The sequence below is a fragment of the Podarcis erhardii genome, assembly GCF_964252035.2.
Source record: "Podarcis erhardii genome assembly, chromosome: 17".
NCBI classification, from domain to species: Eukaryota; Metazoa; Chordata; class Lepidosauria; order Squamata; family Lacertidae; genus Podarcis; species Podarcis erhardii.
Window position 1 is genome coordinate 29,946,698 of NC_138515.1, and position 12,386 is coordinate 29,959,083.

Sequence of the window (12,386 nt, forward strand, 5' to 3'; positions counted from 1 at the left end):
CACACTAGTGCAAGTAGATAAATAGGTACCACTGTGGCAGTAAATGGTAGTTCCATGCACTGGTTTCCGTCACAGTGTTCCGTTGCACCAGAAGCGGTTTAGTCATGCTGGCCACATGACCCGGAAAGCTGCCTGTGGACAAACGCTGGTTCCCTTGGCCTGAAAGTGAGATGAGTGCTGCAACCCCATAGACACCTTTGACTGGACTTAACCATCCAGGGGTCTTTTTTTATGCCACTGGGAAACCCACCCACAAATGGCTTACTTGATGTCAACCAAAATGGCACTCTTCTGATTGGCAATGCCAGCCCACAACATAGTTTCAAAGCTGAACACTGGAGAGGGAGATTAGAAGGGGCCAAGGTAGGTATTAGCAGTAGGTCCTTTCAAAGCACTATGGCCCCAACTAGTGCCAGAGGACCCTGTGTACTGATTCTGAGCCTGATCCATTAGAGCAGACTTCCTGAACCTCAGCCCTCCAGATGTTTTGAGACTACAATTCCCATCATCCCTGACCACTGGTCCTGCTAGCTAGGAATCATGGGAGTTGTAGGCCAAAAACATCTGGAGGGCCGAGGTTGAGGAAGCCTGCATTAGGGAGTGGGGAAGAAATTTGGTTTGCTTTACATCTTAAAGAGAACCAGCTGGATTCACACTTCTCCCCGAAACAGTACCCAAGCCGAAACACAGCTATTCTTCAAAATGTTCACCCTTAAATTTTTTTTTGAATGTAGTCTTCCAACTAAACGATGGGTACAAAACTGACCCTTGGGGAAAGTGTGGATTTAAAATGCATCTATCATTAACATACAGAAAACTGGTGCATCAGGGAAAATTAATTGATGAAATGTATGTCAAAGAAAGTGCGCATGGAAATGCTGATGTATTTTTGACTTAAAAAAAAAAAGGGCAGAAATGTGGCAAACCGGGAAATGATTGAAAAATGAGAAACTGGGACAAATCAAAATTGACATATTCATTCATATTCATTGGTTCATTGACACATTCATTCATCCCTACATCACCTCTGCTTACTGACAGTTGCAGCCTAGCTTCAGCCCCTCACTCTTCCCAAGGTCCCCAGGGTCTGGGTTCAATGGGATCCTGACAGGTTCCTAGAGGGGGAGGGGACTGACTGCACAATGAGCAGAGTTTGTGTGTTTTGTTCCCCTCAGACTCTGGAGAAGATGTTCCACTGTTGCCTTTTCAGGACAGGAATTATGCAGGCATTAGAGGACTGTCTTCAGACATCTTCTGAAGGTTGTATAGTTGGTTATCTTCTTGGCTCAGGTGTTGCATAACGCCAAACCCACCAACATTTCTCCAATGACAATAACAATATCCTAAGGAAAAGGGGACGCTGGAGGCGCTGTGGGTTAAACCACAGAGCCTAGGACTTGCTGATCAGAAGGTCGGCGGTTCAAATCCCCGCGACGGGGTGAGCTCCCGTTGCTCGGTCCCTGCTCCTGCCAACCTAGCAGTTTGAAAGCACGCCAGTGCAAGTAGATAAATAGGTACTGCTCCAGCGGGAAGGTAAACGGCATTTCCGTGCGCTGCTCTGGTTCGCCAGAAGCGGCTTAGTCATGCTGGCCACATGACCCGGAAGCTGTACGCCGGCTCCCTCGGCCAATAAAGCGAGATGAGCACCGCAACCCCAGAGTCGGCCATGACTGGACCTAATGGTCAGGGGTCCCTTTACCTTTACTAAGGAAAAGTGGGACATTCTGGGATCAAATAAGAAACTGTGACAGCTTCTGTAAATCCTAGACTGTCCTTGGAAAATAGGGAGACTTGGAGGGTCTACATTTCGAAGCTCCATAGTAATAATAATAATAATAATAATAATAATAATAATAATAATAATATATTTATACCCTGCCCATATGGCAGCTCCCAAAAAACATGATAAAACATCAAACATTAAAAAACTTCCCTAAACAGGGTTGCCTTCAGATGTTGAATACAATATTGTAGTAAAAGCAGTCATGAAACTTATGGCAAACATGCTATTTTGTGATAGTATGGCACATACTGGTTGCTAAGCATGCAAATGCGAATGAGATCAAGATAGGAAATGCTGTTATGTCAGCTGGTGCCACAGAAGTAACGGTGGATCCCTAAAGCAGGAGAATGCAGTCCTGTTCTAAGGGGGAGGAGCCATGATTACTGAGTATTCTCTCCCAGGTGAGGTATTAATATAGAGCGCCATGGCATGCAGAAGAAGAAGCATGTTGGATCAGGTCAGAGGTCACCTCGCAGGTGGGCACCATTGCCATTATAAGTTGGATTGTGGAGAGGGGAGGTGCAGCCATCACCTGCCCCTCCAGGAACTGGGTATTCCGTAAAAGGAATCTGGGGGTCCTGGATCTCGTCCGAAGTCCGCTTGAGGGGCTAGGGCCATGCCAGGACCACAGGAACCCCGGGGTGAGCTTAGGTTGGTGCTCATCGACCTAGCTCTCTCGTTTGGTTTACCCCATTGGACAATCGCCCTGAGAGGTGGAGCCAGTTATAGTGGGGAGTCAATGCCTAAGCCAATACCGCTCAAGTGATTGTATTTCAATAAAGTTGTGGCCAAAAATTTTGCCCAGTAACTTAAACTAATACAAGTGTCCGTGTGTATTTATTTTGGGGGTGGGTCTTGGGGCCTCGAGACGCAATTGTAGTTCAACAACATCTGGGGACCCAGAGGTTGAGAAAGGCTGCTCTAGAAGAATAGAACTGGTCCTCACATATTATGCCCAGTGTATGACGCTGTTCCTTCCTTCTATCTCAAGCTCCATGCTGTTCATTTTCGCTTGGGGTGAGCCCAGAGTTTTACTATTATGAGTGAGAGAGGGAAGAAAGCCCCACTCTCCACTATTATATTCATAATTTGATAAGCCCATCTCCCCACTTTCCTCCCTCTCCATGCTCCCTCTGTTCTATTATTGAACTGAAGGTAGCCTCAATCAGTCAGCAAACAAGCCATAGATGGAGGCGGGCATCGCAGTGCCTGCTGTGGCAGAGCTTGATCTTAAGGAACCATCAGGATTACAGATCATTGCCTGGCTGAATGATGTCTTTCCTGGAGGAAGCTTATTAACGATGCTGCACTCTGAGGCTTAGCTTCGAGTAATAATTCTTTTAGCCGCACAAGGGAGCTTGTCACTGCAATCATTCTTCTTCACCACAGGAGCCGAGTAGGACCTTCCATGTGAATCGAAGAGCAAGCCACTTATCTCCTGTAACTAACTCTGTGTTGGCCATTTCCATAAAGAAAGTTTTCATTTCCTTCCTTGCCTCTGGAAACCATATTTTTAAATGTTGAAACCTGTGACCCTCCAGACATTGTGGGACTGGAGCTGATGGAAGGTGTAGTTTAATTTCTACTTTAAAAGACCAGTACATATTCCAGTGCTTGGGGTTCCCTAGCCCTCCAGATATTTGGACTGAATATGAGGAAATATGAGGAAAGCTGAAGCACTCCTTAACAGCAGGGCCTCTGGTATTATTTACAATGCCTCTATATCTGGCTGGGGAGGCGGGGATAGGATAGCATCAATAGGAGTATAGCATCTAGATCAAGGGAAGTAATAGTGCCACTGTATTCTGCTCTGGTCAGACCTCACCTGGAGTACTGTGTCCAGTTCTGGGCACCACAGTTCAAGAAGGACACTGATAAACTGGAACGTGTACAGAGGAGGGCAACCAAAATGGTCAAAGGCCTGGAAACGATGCCTTATGAGGAACGGCTAAGGGAACTGGGCATGTTAGCCTGGAGAAGAGGAGGTTAAGGGGTGATAGGATAGCCATGTTCAAATATATAAAAGGATGTCACATAGAGGAGGGAGAAAGCTTGTTTTCTGCTGCTCCAGAGAAGCGGACACGGAGCAATGGATCCAAACTACAAGAAAGAAGATTCCACCTAAACATTAGGAAGAACTTCCTGACAGTAAGAGCTGTTTGACAGTGGAATTTGCTGCCAAGGAGTGTGGTGGAGTCTCCTTCTTTGGAGGTCTTTAAGCAGAGGCTTGACAACCATATGTCAGGAGTGCTCTGATGGTGTTTCCTGCTTGGCAGGGGGTTGGACTCGATGGCCCTTGTGGTCTCTTCCAACTCTATGATTCTATGATTCTAACTTTTCTGAAAATCAACATGGCTTGATGCAGAATGATGTTTTTATAGTGCCTTAAATTATTTCCATTCTGTTCTGTTGACGAAACAGCTGGCTTGCTATTGCAACAGATAGTTAAAGTTATGAAAGAAGCATTTCAACTTGTTTAGAAAACTTAATTTTAAGCATTTGTGATTTAAAGAATTGGGGAATTTTACTTCCTCAGAGTTAGGAAAGGATGAATTTGTCAGTTTTGGTTTCTTTCAGTTCTAATTTTTCCAATCATAAATTCAGTCCTCTATATTTCTGCAGCAGTTTACAAATTTGTTTACATTTTAAAAATAATAATAATAAATCATCATGAAAACTCATTAGCATCTTTCTTCCAATTTCTTCTAACCCAGACATTTTTGCATGCTATCCCCCCATTACATTGCATTTTAATGTGCTGTTTTCATTCATTTTAAGAGAGTTTTCTGTTTTTATGATGAATTTTAGTTGTTCTTGTTCTCTGTGTGGTTCTTAAAAAACATTCTTTGCACACCACTTAGAAATTCTGAATATTATACGGTACAGTTGTACCCCAGAAGTCAAACGCCTTGCGACTCGAATGTTTTTGCTCCCGAATGCCACAAATCCGGAAGTGAGTGTTCCACTTTGTGAATGTTTTTTGAAACCTGAACGTCTGACACGGGTTCCACCAGTTCTGATTGGCTGCAGGAGCTTCCTGCAGCCAATCAGAAACCACGCCTTGGCTTCTGAATGTTTTGGAAGTAAAACAGACTTCCGGAACGGATTCCATTTGACTTCCGAGGTACAACTGTATAACTGTATGAACATCTGAAATGAAAATAAATTATTCACACCTGTCTGTAAAATATACGTTTTAGCACACATTGTTTGGTTAGACAACTATAGTGCAAAATCTGGAGAAATGGGAATTTGAAGGACAGCTGTGTGTTAGTTCGTAAAGTGTGAATTTTCTCACTAAAATGCAAACAAGCTAAAAATTTATCTTCCCCGTCCTCACACAGTGTGCAAGATAAGAAGCTGGGCTGCAGAGCAGGGAGAGGCAGTTCTGTGGCCCAGGACCAAACTATTTCATGCTGGGAATGGATCGGTCCAGAGATGGGCGTGGCCAACCCTGCTGGTCAGTTTCCTTTTTCTCATCCATCTTCTTCAGCCTCCTTGACACCTGCTCAACTACCTCCTTCCAAAGACGTTAGCTGTCAGCCACAGTTTGCCTGCTTGACTAAGCATCTGCTCAAACATGCCCCAGACTGACGGATCTTTCTGACTTGCTTCCCTCTGAGGCTTTTGTTGGGGGAGGCTGCCAAGGATGGCAGCCTGGGAAATCAAAGCAAAGAAAGCTCACATTGAAAGGGGGGAACCCGCTTTTACATCTCCTTGCTTGTTGTGTTTGCTTTCCAGCGAGCCGGCCTTTGATACCGCCAATGGGTGGCAAAGGCGAGGGGGACAGGCGCTGCAGTCCTTGCGTGCTGTTGGGTCATTGTCCTTATGTCATTGGCTGGAATTGGGATCACAATGAATGTTCCATGCAGCAATTTTTATCAGAGCCAGAGCTGGCTTGCCGGGGGTCTGGGGTGGGGTGGAGAGCCAGTGTGGTGTAGTGGTTAAGAGCACTGGACTCATAATCTGGTGAACCGGGTTCGATTCCCCACTCCTCCACATGCAGCTGCTGGGTGACCTTGGGCCAGTCACACTTCCCTCTGAAGTCTCTCAGCCTCACTCGCCTCACAGAGTGTTTGTTGTGGGGGAGGAAGGGAAGGAAGAATGTTAGCCGCTTTGAGAACTTCTTCCAGTAGTGATAAAGCGAGATATCAAATCCAAACACTTCTTCTTCTCTGCTGGTTGTCTGGCAGGTGGGTTGTGGTTGCTTACTGGGAGGGTGTCAGGGACTGGGCAGAGGAAGAATGGTGGAGACTGCCTCCCCAGCCTGACCTTTCCAGAGAAGAAGGAGACAGTTCAGAATTGCAACTGGGAGGGAGGTCACCAGCTCAGAGGCAAATGAGGGGGAAAACTGGGAAATAATGGGAGAGGAGGAGGAGGAGGAGGCACCAGGGCAGGGACAGCTGACACAGTGTCTTTAGAAAGCATTCCAGACCCCCCCCCCCCCAGAACACGGTTGGACCTTGAAAGTAGGAGAGCAAAGAGCTTAAAGGCAGAAGGCATTTTCCAGCACCCATAGCGATGATTCATGAGGAAGCGGGAGAGACAGAGCGGGTGGGGTTTCACTCATAGCAAAGCCATTATTCCAAGAGGCCACATTCCCACGCCTCTCTGTGAATATTGAATAAACTCAGTTGGTAAGGGCTTTTCCTTGTCTTGTCCGTTCCTGGCAACCTGCCGTCGGGGTTGGTTCCTCTGCCACCTGACAGAGGGGGACAAGCAAGCAGGCAGGAAGGTTGATGAAGTGCAAATGCACTGGCAGAGCTAATGCGGTACTCCTGCCAGAGTGACTGCACCGTGCTGACCTCGCCACCATCTTGCTCCCTCCTGGTAGGTAACAGCAACCCACAAGTCTGCTATGCTGCAGCGCTGTTCCCCATGGCCAATACCTTCTTTTAATGTTTACTCAGAAGTTAGTCCCATTCACACGGATCACGTTCGCAACCCGAGCATCCACTGTACATTGAAGTCATCCTTTTCTTTGATTTTATTTTTGCTGAGATTTTAGCCATTTGTTATTTTTTAAAGCCCTAATAGAATGTACCAGGCAAATCCTGCAGTAGCCATATGAAAAGATTCAGAGGTGCCAGGTTGTCCGCAAGATTGTGGGGACCGTCATGCAGGTGCAATATGTGCTGGGCTACCTGAAATACGGGCCTTGCCCCCTTAAAACAAATATCGAGGAGGCCGAGGTACCTTTGGCCCCCTAGAAGCACACCTGAAAAGACACCCCCCATGCCAAAAACCACACTCCTCCAGAACCCCTTTTGTAAAAGGTGATGGCTACCTTGCAAGAGAGGATTTTCTGCACGTTACAGATGTTTGCAGTATCAGTGGATCGAGGCAATCCAATATCTTATTGTATATCATAGCTGTCAACTTACAGATTTGAAAATAAGGGACCAGCAGCCTCGAAAAAAAGGGATCAGCAGCCAAAATAAGGGATTTTCCAAGCACAGGTATGTTCAACTTCTGAGCCCCTCCAAGCCAAAGGCAGAAAGCCCAGCCAACAGCCAAACGAAGCCTCAAGCGGTGGTTCCCACAGTGCAGCAACCTGGCAAAGGGGATGCAGCAAGGAAAACCACCATCACCTCTCCGCTGGGAAGCGCTGAGCAAAGGAGAGTCCCCAGGCAACGAGGCCGATTTGATCGGCACAAGGCATGCAAGTTCCACCCTCCAGTCGTTCTTAGACTCCTTGTTGGGTGAGCAATGCAGCCAAGCAACACAGTTGGAGCCTCCCTCCTCCCTGGCCGGCAGGGAGGGAGGGAGGGAGAGGAGCTGCTTCCTTTGAAACCCGGGAAATTTAAGGGACATCATCAATAAGGGACAGCAGCGGGACACGGCGCTGGGATAAGGGACTTGCCCGCCAAATAAGGGACGGTTGACAGCTATGGGTATATCAACTGTTTTGCATTCAGAAAGTGTCCATAATAAGCTACGGCCCAGCAATCTGGCAGGATTTCTTCATTACAGCACTCCAAACATCCCATCACTTTAAAAGAAAATAACAAGCAGAGCAAGGAACTCAAGGAGCAGAATGAACCAGCAAGTGACCTCATACAAATTACGATCATCCCAGTATGTAAATATGTTTCATATTCCTGAGATCTGTCATACGCCAGAATGTTTTTTTAAAATATTTGCCAAGAAATAAACCATATTGGAGGAAACAAGTCCTTCCTTCCTTTCCTTTCCCTCCCCTCCCCTTTTGCCACCTTTGCAAAAGTCAAAAAAATGTCTCCACCCGGGCCATTTCTTAGATCCCATTGCATAATGGGAATGGACTCAGTAAGTAACTATACAACCTTCGGAAGACATCTGAAGGCAGTCCTATAAAAGGAAGCTTTTAAAATGTTAAATGCTTTATTAAGTTTTTCTATATGTTGGAAGCTGTCCAGAATGGCTGAGGCAACCCAGTCAGATGGGTATTTTTTATTATTATTATTATTATTATTATTATTATTATTATTATTATTATATTTTATTGAATAAGTAAAGGTAAAGGGACCCCTGACCATTAGGTCCAGTTGTGGCTGACTCTGGGGTTGCGGCGCTCATCTCGCTTTATTGGCCGAGGGAGCCGGCGTACAGCTTCCGGGTCATATGGCCAGCATGACTAAGCCACTTCTGGCGAACCAGAGCAGCGCACGGAAACGCCATTTACCTTCCCGCCGGAGCGGTACCTATTTATCTACTTGCACTTTGACATGCTTTTGAACTGCTAGGTTGGCAGGAGCAGGGACCGAGCAACAGGAGCTCACCCCGTTGTAGGGATTTGAACCGCCGACCTTCTGATCGGCAAGCCCTCGGCTCTGTGGCTTAATCCACAGCGCCACCCGTGTCCCTATTTTATTGAATAAGATGTCCCAATTTTCATCGGGGAAATGTTGGAGGGTATGTTATGGTACAGACTTTCTTTTCCAGGATCACTTAAATAAGTATATGGTGTTTGTATATCATGAAACGTTCACCCTCAGTCAGAAAAAATCTTGAGCAAGTTTTTGGGGTGCTCTTCCAGATGAGGCTGTTGTCATGTACTCGCCTTGCCTTATTCACTGAATTTTTCACAGAGCCCAGTTCGTAAATTGCTCCTGTTCATAAAACAAGCTGCCTTTAAAAAAGAAAGAAAAAGCGGAGGCTGTAATTCATTGTCTGTTGTGTCACAAGTAAAAAATATATAATTTCCCCCAAAAAATCCTGGCAGAGGGAACGAAGCACAGCTTGGGAGGGGGCGATGCCTCATTTGCCCCACCCTGGCCACAGCGCTAAATGGACTGCTTTCGTTCAGCCAAGTAACATGAGTTCTTATTTGGTATTTTTGTGTTGTGAACTGCCCTGTGACCTTCTGAGACAGGGCGGCAAACAAATTGAATACACGAATAATAATAATAATTTATTATTTATACCCCGCCCATCTGGCTGAGTTTCCCCAGCCACTCTGGGCGGCTCCCAATCAAGTGTTAAAAACAGTACAGTGTTAAATATTAAAAACTTCCCTGAACAGGGCTGCCTTAAGATGTCTTCTGAATGTCAGGTAGTTGTTTATCTCTTTGACATCTGATTGGAGGGCGTTCCACAGGGCGGGCGCCACTACAGAGAAGGCCCTCTGTCTGGTTCCCTGTAGCCTCACTTTTCGCAATGAGGGAACCGCCAGAAGGTCCTCGGCGCTGGACCTCAGTGTCCGGGCTGAACAATGGGGGTGGAGACGCTCCTTCAGGTATACAGGACTGAGGTCGTTTAGGGCTTTAAATAAATACGTCACTCTTTATAATCTCAAATAACCAGAAAGTGAAGGAATATCTGTCAAGCCTTAAAGTGTGCACAGGAATGCATTTTTATTTGCATTTCCTCCAGATTTCCATTTGCTCATTTCCATTCTCTCAAAACGAAGAAACACCTCCTGTTTAAGCATGTAGGTCATTGCTTGTGCCAAGCTGTGGCATAACAGAATGATGTGAATTCTGGAGATAAGACCCTTTATGGCAAAAGAATGGTTCTGGACCAAACATGTTAGATGGAATAAAGGGCTTGGAAACTAGATGAGACAAACTTTTGATTCTTCTGCGGAAAGCTGTAGCTCAGAAGTCCTCCAAGTACTGAAAACTATGACCCTTTACATTTTTCCTCAAGTTTACTAGAACTGCCTTGCTGCTGGCAAATTCTCTTACTTTTATCTCCTGGCCTCAGTGCTATCGATGGAGGTACAGGTGGCACCGGCGACTTGGAGTGCCTTTGACCAGCTTAGGCTGGTTCTCCAGCTGTAGCCCTTTTTGGAGAAAGCAGACTTAGTCTCTTTTACACAAGCGGCATTCACATCCAGACAAGATTACTGAAATATGTTATACTTTCAAAACCCTTTTTGGAAACTCCAGCTGGTACAGAATGCAGCCAGTTTCCCTTCCCGCCACAGCAGTACCTATTTATCTACTTGCACTGGTGTGTTTTCAAACTGCTAGGTTGGCAGGAGCTGGGACAGAGGAAAGGAAGCTCACCCCATTGCAGGGATTCAAACTGCCAACCTTCTGATTGGCAAGCCCAAGTGGTTCAGTGGTTTAGACCACAGCGACGCCTGTGTCCCGTATTCCCAGTATGAAATATGCACAAGCCAAGAGAGAAAAGGTGAGACCACCTTTACCCAATTTACAGATCAAACTTTTCCTAGTTATGTTGGGAAGTTGTTTGTCCCATATAGAGCTCACCAACTTGCCATATGATTTCGCTAATTGCTTTAGGGGAACTGCAAGCAGCAAACTAAAAAATCGTTTATTTATATATGTAGGGAACCCCGCCCTTCAATAAGTACCCAAGACTGAAAGATAAATTTGGGTGGTCGTTCTTAGTGAATAGTTTTACAATACCAGTTCAAATGACGATTTGACCAAGCAGCTAAATCTTTCTTTACAGTCCCGAAGGATCATAATTCTTCTAGCCTAGTTGGGATTCAGAAGTGATTATGTTAATGCATAGGTAGCTCAATGGCTTTGCCGTCTGTTGAAAAGCAAATTGTAGTTGCAAACATCCCTGTGTCTCAATCCGAGTTGTGACATTCAATATTTTCTGACTTGAAATGATTTATTTTGAGCCCAGAGACTGCACCATATTGATTAAGTCCCAACACAACTGCTGGTAATGATCTTTCAAGATGAGATAAATAGAAAATCATATCATCAGCATAAAGTGCAATTTTGTGGGATGTATTTTCAGTTGGTTGTCAGCTCACGTGGTCAAAACAACATCTGCTTTTAAGGTGCACAGAACTGCTAAGAAGAGGAAAACCCCAATAGGTACCCCTATTCAGTGCTTTTTAAAAATAGTAGCTACTGGTACAGTGGTACCTCAGGTTACAGACGCTTCAGGTTACAGACGCTTCAGGTTACAGACTCTGCTAACCCAGAAATAGTACCTCGGGTTAAGAACTTTGCTTCAGGATGAGAACAGAAATCGTGTGGCGGCAGCGGGAGGCCCCATTAGCTAAAGTGGTACCTCAGGTTAAGAACAGTTTCAGGTTAAGAACAGACCTCCAGAATGAATTACCGTATTTTTTGCTCCATAAGATGCACCAGACCATAAGGCGCACCTAGGTTTGGGAGGAGGAAAACACGGAAAAATTATTCTGAATCCCAGAAGCCAGAACAGCAAGAGGGATCTCACTTCTGGGATACCGTGTGGCTGTTCTGGCTTCTGGGATAACTGTGCCAAGCCTCTTCAGGGCAGCGGGATGAAGGCTCCCCCTGCCGGAAGAGGCTGCGTGCAGCTAAGGCAGAAGCCAGGACAGGCACGTCACTGAAGGGGCACTGAACAGTTCTCCTCTGCGCAGCACCTCTCCTTCGCAGGAGAGGTGCTGCACAGAGAGGGAGAGCTGTGCAGTGCCCCTTCAGTGAAGCAGGAGGAGGAACAGAAGGGTCTCCTTCTGATCTTCCTCCCGCTTCACTGTACGGGCGTTGTGCAGCTCTCCCTCCCTGCGCAGTGCCATTCGCTCCATAAGACGCACTCACATTTCTCCTTACCTTTTAGGAGGAAAAAAGTGCATCTTATGGAGCTAAAAATACGGTAAGTTCTTAACCCGAGGTACCACTGTACTCATTATGAAGTTGTTACAGTAAGTGCCACACTTTTTAACAAAAGGAGGTCTAATACTGCGTACCCTTAAGCACTGCCCCATTTGAAAGAAACCTTTGGGATGTCCACCCATTGATAACTGATTGCTTTAAGACTGGTGATAGGAAAACCATACTAAAATCTAAGCATTGTATTCTACATGGAGTGCTGCAACAGCCTCTGCCAATCTGGTTCCCTCCAGATGTTTTGGACAACAACTCAGCATCTTCTGGCTGGGGCTTTCGGGAATTGTTGTCCAAAACATCTGGGAGGCACCAGGTTGGCCAAGGCTGTATGTCCAACTCTGCCGAATGCCTTGTCAGCATCTGTTGACAGGAAGCAATAAGGGAATTGGGTTTTGTTTCACTGAATAAATTATGGAAAGTGTCCTCCTGACAGAGTCCATCTGCTGCTGCTAAGAAGTAAGTCCACCTTGAGTTGTTATGTATCAACAAATGTATTAATTCAATTTGCAAGGATTGCGATAAATGTTTTTGCATCTTGA

At 45.8% G+C, this 12,386-nt stretch overlaps 2 long non-coding RNA genes across 3 annotated transcripts in view; one reads left to right on the forward strand and one right to left on the reverse strand.

Annotated features, from left to right (window-relative positions):
- Positions 1-12,386, reverse strand: part of LOC309332581 — a 102,538-nt gene that overhangs the window by 64,061 nt on the left and 26,091 nt on the right. The window contains exon 3 of one of the 2 annotated variants that reach the window (XR_014152200.1): positions 8,788-8,894. The exons of the other annotated variant lie outside the window; for it this stretch is intronic. This is a non-coding gene — a long non-coding RNA (uncharacterized lncRNA). Of the gene's footprint in view, positions 1-8,787; positions 8,895-12,386 lie in introns of those variants that run through there. 2 annotated transcript variants of the gene reach the window in all.
- Positions 2,150-3,271, forward strand: LOC309332650. The gene is made up of 2 exons (XR_014152284.1): positions 2,150-2,240; positions 3,173-3,271. It is a non-coding gene; the product is annotated as an uncharacterized lncRNA (long non-coding RNA).